Raw genomic sequence first — 12,229 nt, forward strand, 5'->3', positions numbered from 1 at the left:
CGTTATAAGTGTAGTTACTGGAAGACATATTTAGAGGACGTTTAGCAGTGTGTATTGTTCAATTAAAGGACCGGAAAACCCTGCAGCAGGTAACCTCTAATACGAAGGATAATTATAGGGATAATTTTTCTAATGTGGCTTGTGTTTTTGGTCTCTCTGACTTTTTTGTTTCACAGCATTCATTTTCAGATAATTTTAACTCTTGTTATGTATAATCACCTCATTAGTATAATTTTTGTTTACAGAAACACCTTTGGGCCAATGTGGGAATACAGTCCACAATAAATCGCTAATTTATCGGTTTTTCCATATGACACTGGATGCTGAGGTATGCTTGTCAAGGTTTATGGACATTATAGAGATTCACACGATTTGGACTGATATAGCAGAAGCCTCAAATGTTATTGATTATTTTGATTTAAAAGTTAATTTTCAGGCCATTGAGATAAGAGGACCAGGATAGGCAATTTGAAGATGGATGGAAAGAGGGATTGATGAATGAATGTAATGAGAGATTTCAAAGGGGGTGTAATAAGGGTAGCGGTTTCAAATGTAGGGGCAAAAATTATTACAGATTGTTAAACTGATGATACAATGTAACTTTTAAAAAGGTGTTTACAAATTATTACACCAAGGTTATGCCTATTCATGGCATATAATAGCCCCCTTTTGAGCGGACCAGGTGACATCTATTTCAGGTGGCAAGATCACCTCAGAGTACTCCACTCAGTCTGAAGGACCAACTGCTTGATTTTGAAGTCTCTCAAAACTCCTCACCCAGTCATGGAGAGTCTGGGAACCTTGTGGAAAAAACAAATTTCGGTCCTTTTAATTCATGACCTTATTTTTTCTGTCATTATCCGTTGCTCATGACCTGAGTACAGGGATATAGACTGACTGGTAATAGGGCTGAACGATTTGGGGAAAATATCTAATCGCGATTTTTCTGACACATTGTGATTGCGATTTGATTTGCGATGTAATTTTTTATGTCAAGCTTCAGTTCAATATTCAGTGTGTAGTAAATTTAAAACATATGACGCAGCATTACCACATGATATACCATCAAAATTTTAACTGGTCTATATTCTAATGCAAGGATGAGAATTTAAAGATGTGGTGCGTTAAGTTAGAATAAAAATGAAAACAATTGCAGCAAAAAAAAAAACAATAGCGATCTTCCAGGTAACGCTGATTACCCCCCTAACAACACTAGAACCACCTTTTCCCACCCCAATGAACAAGCAAGAACTACTTCGGCGTATGCATCCCTAATTTTGTTTGCGCTAATGTGTTATTAGTGTTAATATAACAGCAGCGAATCTAACACTCTCAACCAAAAAGCCGTAATGTTCATAACAGAGAGGCAGTTCTGTCCTGAAACCGTAAAGCTGGACATTTTTAAACATAGTCTGCATTTAATAAAATGTCGAATAAATAGAAGTAGTTTATTGGTGAGTTCACGTTGGTCGAAGTTTCCGCTTTTTAACAACTGTATACGGTTATTTTCTATACAAATCAATTCAGGTGGAAAAAAAATTGTAAGTGTTCAGGGTTGTAAAGAAATCTTACGGCAAATCTATATTATTCCATTCTGAACTTAAAATTAGCTGCATCAAAAGCGTTAGGGCAGTTTGCAAACCCTACAAACTACTTACAAGGTAATAAAACTTTTACATACATGTAAATGTGTCTGCAGAAGAAACCAGAAAATCTCACTCCATACAGCTGACTAAAGTTGACCACCCTGCATTTTATTTTAAATGAAAATGAAAATTTAAACGACTGAAGCGGTTTATCATTCCTTTGCCTTGTTATTCGGACAAATATAAAACGAATGAATAAACATTATATGCGTCTCTTTTTGTATCTTTTCTAAATAATAAGACCCCGTGCCCATTCCCAACTGAAATATCGATCAAAGCGATGTTGTTTTAGTGTTTATGTTAAAGTGAGGCTTTTATTTTATTGCTGCTGTGGGATTAAGATTAATTTCACAAGATTAATCTTTGGAAATACTTAAATTAGTAAGCACAAAACATATGACATAAACAAGACTGTATTATGGGTTTTTCGGCTTTTTGGGGGTGACAGACACTGCTGCTGTGAGAATTACTGACTGTCTCGTTGTTTTGATGGGTTAGCGGTATGCTAATGCTATTGCCCATTAACAAGAACAAAATAGGTATGATACGCTGAAGTATACAGTATGTCGCTGCTGGTGGTTAAAAGGAGGTCGCCGGTTCTATTGTTGACAGGACCTTTCTGAAACAACCTCGGACCATAACATAAGAAGGCAATTCACTTACAGCTCAGTAGCGGTATAAGTATTTTTTGCGCATCGCGAATGCAACTTTTTCCTTGGGTTTCACGTTTTTGCTGTTTGTCTTCATGGGCCACGTCTGATTGGTTAGCATGACTGGCACGCGAGAGGCACAGCGCTTGTGATTGGTGAGAATGACTGTCACACAGGGAGCACGGCATGAATTTGTAAAACTATTCTCACAACAGTCGGACGTGTTGTATAATGTACATCCTAAATCGCAGCCTTTGCGATATGCTAATCGCGTTGTTTCAAATTTTGATTTCGATTTGAAATCGATAAATCGTCCAGCCGTACTGGTAAACCACGAGCCTTGTCTGATAGCTCCCATTTCAGACAAAAGTCAAACACTATCTGCAATTAGCATGAATGTCACCTCTACCCTCCCAAACTGAATGCACTTGCTGTATCTTCATATCTTGTACATCCAAATGCCCAGCACGCACGTATGACACAGTTTTAAATGAATAGATAGATAAATGGATAAACGCATGTATGTATGTAACATAAATTTCAGCCAGCCAGAGCAATGCTGCCTAGTGTGCTGCACGTTGTACAATAGTTGCCATAGGAAAGTACTAATTGTGTGTAATTCTTTTTGGAACATAAGGATATACACTGTCCCTATCCAAGTCTCAGATACATCTCCCAGTCTAATTCTCACACCTAAAGGTACAATTATCCTATTCTGACATACATCTTTTTTGACATATGGCCTGTCTGCCAGAACAGAACCAACAGAGCAATCAATAGTAGCAGCTCTGGTACCCCATATTTTGAAAGCATCGACAGGGTCATACAGTCATAATCCTTCTCCAAGTCCACAAAACACATGTAGACTATGCCAGCTTATTCCCATAAACCCTCACATAGGTATTTTACTCACCTTCAACACAACATTTAAGGGGTGCTTATCTCATAACAGATTTCATTAATCCCTGTAGTCTTTCTATCATGGACACCTTGTATCATCATAACAACTTCAGTGACATAGATCTGCAGAACGCAGAACTGCATCCTGGTGAGAGGGCATACTGTATGCAGTTGGTTAAGGAGATCCTAAAAGTGTTCCATCCACTGCTCAACAATATTCCTAGAGCAAACCAGTACTTTCATAGGCTTGCTGAATACAGATCTTAATGTCCTCCTTCCCCCTGTCCAAAACATGTTTGTGGCTACTCAGTAATCTCCCTCCTTGTCTTTATTGTCACCTTTCTGGCTTGTTTGCACCTTTCAGCTGTTTCAGGAGACCCTAGTGTAAACATTACGTCGAAGGCTTCCTTCTTTGGCTTGAAAGCTTCCTTCTAGTGTCTGTTAGCTGGTCCTACAGTATGGCCTTGACAGGCAACAACTGCCTTCTTCGTATAATTCTTTGCAGCTGCTGCAGCTATTTAGGCCTTGTGCATAGCCCATTTCCGACTCACTGTCTTAAACTCCAGATATAGTGGGGTAGGGGGTTGTGCCAGTGATTTGAGTCACTGGTTCCAGTCCCAGTGTTAGCAGAGTAATTTAACCATTGGGCCCCCGAACAAGGCCCCCCAATTGCTCCAGAGACTGACTGGCTCTACTAACTCAATTGTGTCACTTTGGATAAAAGCATCTGCTATATAAATCAAATGTAAATTTAGGTCACTGGATTACTGTAAAATTATTTGCACAGTAAGCAATCACTGATGATCCAAAGTTGTTGAGGGCCCTATAGTAAATACACTTGTTCAAGAGGATCACTGCAAATTTAGATATACGGTCTTGAGCTGTGCTGCAAATTGATTTCAGGACCATAAACATTCTGTTGAGTCCTGGTTAATAAACAGGTACCCCTACTGCTATTCAGCACGCCAGCACCCTACCTCATAGCATGATAGGAGTTGAGAAGTTTTATCTTTAGAATGTGCTGGGTCATCTGATGATTGTGGCACCTTCTCATTAAGTGGGAATATTGTACGACAATGCTGTTAATAAAAAGTCAGGTTTGATATAGTTCTCTGCAACAGATGCCCTTCCTAATATTGGTATGGCAGACAGATTGATCTGTACCAGATTTACACCCAAAACACCAGGCGATGCAGTTCACCACTTTAAAGATAGGGTAGAAAAAGACAAATGCAGCAGACAGGGTCTTAAGGCTCATTATGGACCAGCATTACCCATAAAGAAAATAAAAATGTCAATTATAATAATGATACACTAAGAAAAAGTTCACAGGTAGTAAATGAGCAACAATTTAAACTCTTCAGCTACAGCAGATTATTATTGTTTATTATAAAGCACCTTGTAAAAACATTTTTTTCCAAGCGGTGTTTGCATCCCATGATGCTGTAATAAACAGCCATATAAACCATTTAAAGTCTTCTTCACCTTAAGCAACACATGACTCTTCCCAGTACCACAGAATGCCAAAACTCCTAATTGGCTACAACTGTGTGCTTGCCTGCAGGAATGGTTACATAAGCTAATGATGAGCTGTGTGTGCTATATAAATATAGTAAGAAAATAGTGGATTTATAAACAAAGGAAAAATAAAATGACCCAAGCACTGAATTTTACAGGGTCTTTCCAAAAGAAAACCAGTCATTGACTTTCACAGCATTGCATTTTGACAAGATAGACTTTAGATTACTCACAATACACAAATGGTGATTTGTACTATTGAAGTAATGGAAGCTCAGTAAGCTATGTAATTGTTTTTGTGTTTAAGGGTTGAGCCACCTTGGCAGTCCAAACAAATGTAAGGCTGCATTTTATATACTCGTCAAAGTAAGGGGCATCCTTCTGTAGGTACCCAGGGGCAACTCTATTGTGCATTAACCTTGAGAATTGATTTTGGTTTTTGTAAGGTCAGTGATGCGGCAAGACAACTACAGGACTGTGGGTGAAATTGCTCCTTCTTCTGAGCGCTTTATGTTGTGGGCGGTTCACCCAATATGCATCGGAGGTTGTGCATGCTCACCCTCACCCATCCTAGTTGGCATGGGTATTGTGTGTTTATGGGATTGGCCTTTACAGATGGGGTAAAATGGGGAGGAATTCAAAAAAAGACACAGAACGTGGCTGTTGATATAGTGCTCAGGGTAAAAAGCAAAATGCAACTACACAGATTGGAAACTCCTCTTTGGCTACCTCAAGGCTTTGTGACGGGTCATGTTTGACAAAATAAATAATCTCTCCTCCCACCTCAAGTGCAACTTCATTAAACTTTGGAGTTGTATCCATGCAAGGCCACTTTCACGCAGAGCCCATCTCTCTTCAAATGAGGCACTAAGCAAATGAATGGGCCCAGCTGTCAGGATAACACGGTGTTAATCCTGGCACCCCACTGCCCTCTGCTTCTTTGCCCTCTGTTCTCACATGGTGATTATTCCCTAGTAATTACATGGGAAGGGGCGATGTCTGTGTCCTGACCTTGTGTAATCTGGAAATTGTAAGATGAAGAAAGGAAAAATCAGAGTAGCCTTCAGAGTGCTTCACCATGTGGAGGGGCAGTAGGAGCCGTGATTCTTGGACCATAAAGCAGGCTGGCATGAATGGTGGTCTGACTGGAAGCTCTCGTGGCAGTCACCCTATGCCTTTCTGTCTGCCCTATGCCTCTCTGTCTGCACTATGCTTCTCTGTCTGCCCTATGCCTCTCTGTCTGCCTCATTCCTCTCCGTCTGCCCCATGTCTCTCTGTCTGCCCCATGCCTCTCTGTCTGCACTATGCTTCTCTGTCTGCCCTATGCCTCTCTGTCTGCCTCATTCCTCTCTGTCTGCCCTATGCTTCTCTGTCTGCCCTATACCTCTGTCTGCCCCATGCCTCTCTGTCTGCCCCATGTCTCTCTGTCTGCCCCATGTCTCTCTGTCTGCCCCATGTCTCTCTGTCTACCCCATGTCTCCCTGTCTGCCCTATACCTCTGTCTGCCCCATACCTCTGTCTGCCCCATGCCTCTCTGTCTGCCCTATGCCTCTCTGTCTGCCTCATTCCTCTCTGTTTGCCCCATGTCTCTCTGTCTGCCTCATTCCTCTCTGTCTGCCCCATGTCTCTCTGTCTACCCCATGTCTCCCTGTCTGCCCTATACCTCTGTCTGCCCCATGCCTCTCTGTCTGCCCTATGCCTCTCTGTCTGCCTCATTCCTCTCTGTTTGCCCTATGTCTCTCTGTCTGCCCCATGTCTCTCTGTCTGCCTCAATCCTCTCTGTCTGCCCCATGTCTCTCTGTCTACCCCATGGCTCCCTGTCTGCCCTATGCCTCCGTCTACCGCATGCCTCTCTGTCTGCCCCATTTTTCTCTGTTTGTCCTATGTCTTTCTGTCTGCTCCATGCCTCTCTGTCTACCCCATGTCTCTCTGTCTGCACTATGCCTCTCTATCAGTTTTATGGGTATCAGACTGGAACTCAAATGCCACTTCCAGTCAATATTTAACATATGTAATCAGGGTTGTGCAGGGTCGACTATAACTCATTGGAAAGCTCAAAAAGAGTAGTTTTTCATGGTATGACACTTTTGCATAAGTCTAAGTTTCTTTTTTCAAGGTCAAAGTCCATCTCGACAATTTACTACATTTGGTTATTCAAGCAACACCGAAGGCCATGGAGTAGCAAGTTGATTGTTCATGATGAAATACACACGTATGTACACTACGTTTCTTTCAAGCATCAACCTGTCTCTTGGTCCCCATCATGAGATGAGTACCCCAAAATGTACAAGTTTTTTAAAAGAAAAATTTTCTTTTTGGGCATCAAAAAGGCATGTAGGAGGAGGGGTAATTGTTTTTACTTCATTGGGAGTGAAAAGTACTCTCTTTCAAACAACAAGTAAATGTGTTTTTATTGAAAGGAGTCTGGACTTACAAAAAATACTGAAACTACCCTAATCTCGCTCTCTTTTCATTAATTTATTTTAGATAGTACTCTTTTTTAGCTCTACAACAAGCTATAGTTGAACCAAGTAGCAGTAATAGTAAAAAAGAGAAAGCACTCTGAATTATCTTTTATTGCTATCTGCAGTGTAAAAAGGTGCTATATTTTAAATGGAAAATAAACAAAAAAAAAAAGCTGATCTCTGCCAAATTTAATCAAAATCAGAAATGGTGATGCAAAGGCCATTTGCTGAATTAAAATGGAATGACCCAGGTAATACACATAAGCAGTTAAGAATGCGAAAACATTACATGTCCCCATGGAAAAGGGCCAACATAAACCAATTGTAAATTGATAGAATAGACTATAAATCATGCAAATATAAAGTAAACTTTCCCTACTCCTACATAAAAATGCTCAATTTATATGCTGTACCATCTAGAAATTAATTAATTAAATTAATTTAAATTAATTAAATTCTTCTTTCTGTCACTGCAATTCTAATTCCAATTCAACATCCTGTGAGGTATGGCCATTTCAATTCAAATTCCAATTCATGAGCAGAATGGGGCACAATTCATAAATTCTGATATGTCAAGTTATTTTTCATCTGAGGTCTAAAGAAGTCAGTCCTCTTTGGGTTTAACATAGGCAGGGGTGAAAGGGATCAGGTCCGGCTCACTTATAAGAATACGTAGTGTTTTCAAGCTCAGATATTTCTTCTGTTGGTAGTACAGAGCCACTTTGAATGCAGATGGAGGTGAAGAAGAAAACTGTAATATGATTCAATTTTGCATCAGGGATGGAACTAATTATATGATCAGCGAGAATATTCTCAAACCAGTCTTTCAGCTGAACTGAAGGCTACAGTGGGGAGTTGCTACCTTAATTGAGAGCCACCTTCGTAATTATCTCAGAAATTTGGACCCTGTATGGTTACATAAATATGTCAAAGGGAGGAAATGTTGCAGACTATGAAAAACAACGAGGAACTGCACCATCATGGATGGTGGAAGATGTGGGAGCCTAAATGCTGACGGCTGAAAGGAATCATGCGTGTTCACAGGAATGGAAATCCTTAATAAGTCCTTAAAGAGAATTTGCTCTACCTCTGAATGATAGCTGACCAGAAGACATGCAGATTTTGGGGGCCTGGGAAAAACATTTTGCAGTATACACTGCCCCCCACCCCCTGCTAATTTTTAAGATAAACTTGACAGAATGAGAAATCATGGAGCTCTCTCCCTAACAGCATGTACAGTGCTTGTCTTAGTAAAAATAGCTTTCCTAAGTGCACAGGAATGCTATGAAGCACTCCAGTGAAGAAAAAAAGAGGTCCCAGCATACCGAATAACAGCACAGACGGCCTACCTCGCTCCTCCGGATATAGAAATGACATTTGTGACTGAATAAACGCTGAGCAGAAATACACATCAGTGAGGAACAGCTCACGAAAAGTGACATCCGTGTTGACAGCCTATCCAGGCAAGAAATGTGTTGGGGTATATTATTAAAACAACGCTATAATGTAAAGATGGTTCCAAAAACTGCAAAGCCGTCCCCTGTTGCCTAGGTTCTGGCCGTATTCCAGTGCAAGTCCTCACAACCCGAAGGATAAAACATAATTACTGGATAGCTGACACCCTGCTCTGGATCTGTGGTCGAAAAGAGCTTAAAGAACAAAGTGTAAAAATTACTAATAAAAATCACAGTTCCTCCCAAACAGATAAAGTTAACTAGTAGTTAAGCGCAGCAACAGCACTTACCAGAGTAAATGTCATTGCTTCTTTAACGAATGACCCACATTAACAACCAAAGGATGCAATAAACCACTTTTCTCCCCTTTATAAAGGAACAACAAATGTACTGGTTCGTCTTTTCTGCATGACTCATCTGTGCATGATTGTGCATTTATCTGCTAAATAAGTGAAAACGTAAAATATAATCAGGAAGAGAAGCAGTCCAGGTTCTGTGTACATTGCTCTTAATTATGTCCCCCCATATAACATAATATGCAGTGTGTTGCCCTTAGTGCAGTGTGCTGCCCTTAGTGCATGCTCCTTACCTATAACATAATAATTAATCATCTTTTTCATTACTGGCACTTCTTATGAGCTATGATTTTGCATGTAAACTTAATACTTATTATAAAATCAATGTTGATATCATTTCAGAAGTCAAAAGATGGCAAGTCAGTGATATTATTTTGAACAGCATTTGTTGGCACACTTTTGCTATAATAATAGGAGACTGAGGTCTTATGTCTCATAGCAAATTACAATTCACATGGTATGTTTTTGTTAGCTATACATGCAAAATGTGAACTTCTGAATATCAGTGTGGAAAATTGCCTTAATTTAGCATAATTTGACTACGAAACAAATGGACATTTCTGAGAAGTGAATAGACTACATATTCAATTATTCTTTTCATAAATGATTGACAATGTAAAGTAGTATAATGTATTTTGAGTGAGAGTACAGCTCTGATGAGGAGCTCTAATTAAACAGCTCAGCTCATGAATGTGCTTGTGTGTTTCCTGCTCTAACCCCAATTCTTAATTACCTTAATCAGCTTCAGTAGTTGGTACATTTTTTTTATAACGATTGAGTATATCTGAAAGTTTTGGCTGTTTTGCAATGCCTTCCAGTAACACTTCATATCACAACAGTGAATGAAAAATATATAACGGATTCAGATGATTAACACCTCCGTGGATTAGCCTAAGATTACTGTGGAGAATAGATGCTTCTATGAGTTTAACACCCCTAGCTATCTTGTTTTTAAATAATGGCTTCAGGTCTCAGTGTCACGTGAACAATTCAGGATTATAATCATGGCTGCCATTTCCAAAATGATCCTTCCTCAAAATATTGGGACCAATTATTCAACAGCTGAGCAAACATAAAAGAAATTTTTATTGCCATGTTACCCCGTTGCCATGCTTCTTGTCTGAGGTGATGAGGTGAATGCGTAATTAGACAGTGGGTGTGAATCTAAGTGGCCTGTGAAGTTTCTTTGTTGCACTCCTGTGTGAAGATGATACTAATTACAGTGACACGTCAGCCAGAGCAGCTCTGAGTAGCAAAGATGGCCCCCATTGACGTCGGAGCAGGGATCACAGTCCACAATGCAGCGTACAGACGGAGGGAACTTTATTCTCAAGCACAACTCGAAGGAACCAGAAACCAAAAAGTGCATGAGGGGTCTAAACAAAGGCAGGGAAGTAACACAGGATCTTACAAAGATTTAAACTAGATGCTGAGGGCACATACTGACTTGGAACAGGGTACTCAGTGGGGAACATCCAAAAGCAACACATGCAAACACACTCAATAGCCGACAAGGAAACCTGGAATAAGCAGGGACTTATATACACAGGTAACGAGGTCTAAACTAGGTACAGGTATGAGACATCAACATATTCAAACACCAGGGACTAAGAGAGACCAGGAAAACAGGACTTGTATACACACTGGGCACAGGTGTAAATATTCAACTAATGTACAGACACGGTAAACCAAGAACAAAGATATTAAGGGTAAGACCCAACCTGAGTGCGGAAATACAAGGAACATGATATATACACTAGGTAAACCAAAACAGAGATCTGGGGCACAAATACAACAACGTTCTAGCCTCAAGCTCACAATGGCCTAGGTTACATTATTCTCAGCCGCATGCTTAGCACATTCAGTCATGCAGTGGCCCAGGGAAGAGGGAAAACAGTGAATGGGGGTAAATCTAGGGGAACACAGCGAGTAGACCAAGATTACCAGGGACACCCACTGGCCAAACGAGGAACTTAGGAAAACAATTGACTGATCGGGACAAAGCAGAGACCAATCCTGACACACCTGAAAATCTGCATGTTTTCAATCATTATATGCATATGAAAAGCTAAAAGTATATAAAGGTTCCCTTTGGATTTATCTTTTTACTGAAGAAAAATGTTCTGTTGTGAAATAAAATTTGACCATTTATATACAGTGTCCATTCTAAACTTCTTTGGTGGTCAGTTAAATGACATTGGTGAGAGTACTCAAAGAAATATTTGCAAACCATTACTTTATCAGATGCTGGAAGCATAGGTGTGTATATGGTCGTGATTTCTGGCTATTTTCCCTTCATTTATAATAATAACTTATCCAAATAGATTTCTATGCCTGTGGAAGCACTCTGTGGTAACACAAAGTAGTCAACAGTCAAGACATACCTATAAAGTAATATAAGTACTCAACAGGATATTCAAACAGAATCACCCATTATACAGGAAGATGTCATGTTCTCCTAACTGTAAAAGGCTGATCATTACCTTGTGGATGAATGTATTTTATAGTCAATCAAAATAATTCCTTTGCTGTTTTACCTGGTTTTTATATGCATCACTGAAGGACGTCATGACCACTGTATTTAAGCCAACCAAAATACCTTCAAACGTTGTGAGCTAAGAAAATGTGATATTTTGCCAGATTTTGGTATTTGCAGTTTTACTGTATTTCTCCCACAATAAAGGCTTCATTTTATGTTTTAGCTTATTTACTGCAATAAGTGACGTTGGTGCCTGAGATCTGTCTGAGTGGGTGGGATTGTTGCTGTGCATCTCTGCCACTGGGAATTTAAATCCCGCTGGTATTCTGTGCGTATGTGCGGTTTGTATGTTCTTCCCATGTCGCAGGGGTTTTCTCTGGGCACTCTGGCTTCCTGCTGCAGTAGTTTTAATTTAGGATGAGTTGGCACAATGCTCTGAATCTTTGTTTGTTTATCCAGGGCATCCCCTGCCCCCTGCCACCTGCTCCCTGCCCCCTGCTCCCTGCTCTGCACTGCCTGTGAGAGGCCTCAACCTCCCTGTAGGCATGTACTGGATAAGCAGCTAGAAGAAGCATGGATAGAAAATGTATTGTGTTCGTATAAGTTTTCATTTTTGGAGTAAAATCTTATATAAATATTATGTAATGGGTGTTAAATATTTATTGTTCAAAATCAGGGATGTGAGTATTCCAATACTTAATGTAAACAAATATTTGGAAGATTGGTGATACAAAGTAGCAGGAGTGTCTCCTTGTGCGTCT

The 12,229-nt window shown here is 39.9% G+C and overlaps 1 protein-coding gene across 8 annotated transcripts in view; it reads right to left on the reverse strand.

Annotated features, from left to right (window-relative positions):
* LOC111855149 (disks large-associated protein 4-like) overlaps nucleotides 1-12,229 on the reverse strand; it is a 195,628-nt gene that overhangs the window by 106,479 nt on the left and 76,920 nt on the right. For 2 of the 8 annotated variants that reach the window (XM_023833874.2, XM_023833868.2), the window contains exon 1: nucleotides 2,310-2,396. The exons of 5 other annotated variants lie outside the window; for them this stretch is intronic. The gene's annotated coding sequence lies outside the window, so the exon portion shown is untranslated. Of the gene's footprint in view, nucleotides 1-711; nucleotides 801-2,309; nucleotides 2,397-12,229 lie in introns of those variants that run through there. One more of the 8 variants, XM_023833870.2, reaches the window with a different exon arrangement.

Source organism: Paramormyrops kingsleyae, chromosome 6 (assembly GCF_048594095.1).
Source record: "Paramormyrops kingsleyae isolate MSU_618 chromosome 6, PKINGS_0.4, whole genome shotgun sequence".
In the NCBI taxonomy this organism is placed as follows: domain Eukaryota; kingdom Metazoa; phylum Chordata; class Actinopteri; order Osteoglossiformes; family Mormyridae; genus Paramormyrops; species Paramormyrops kingsleyae.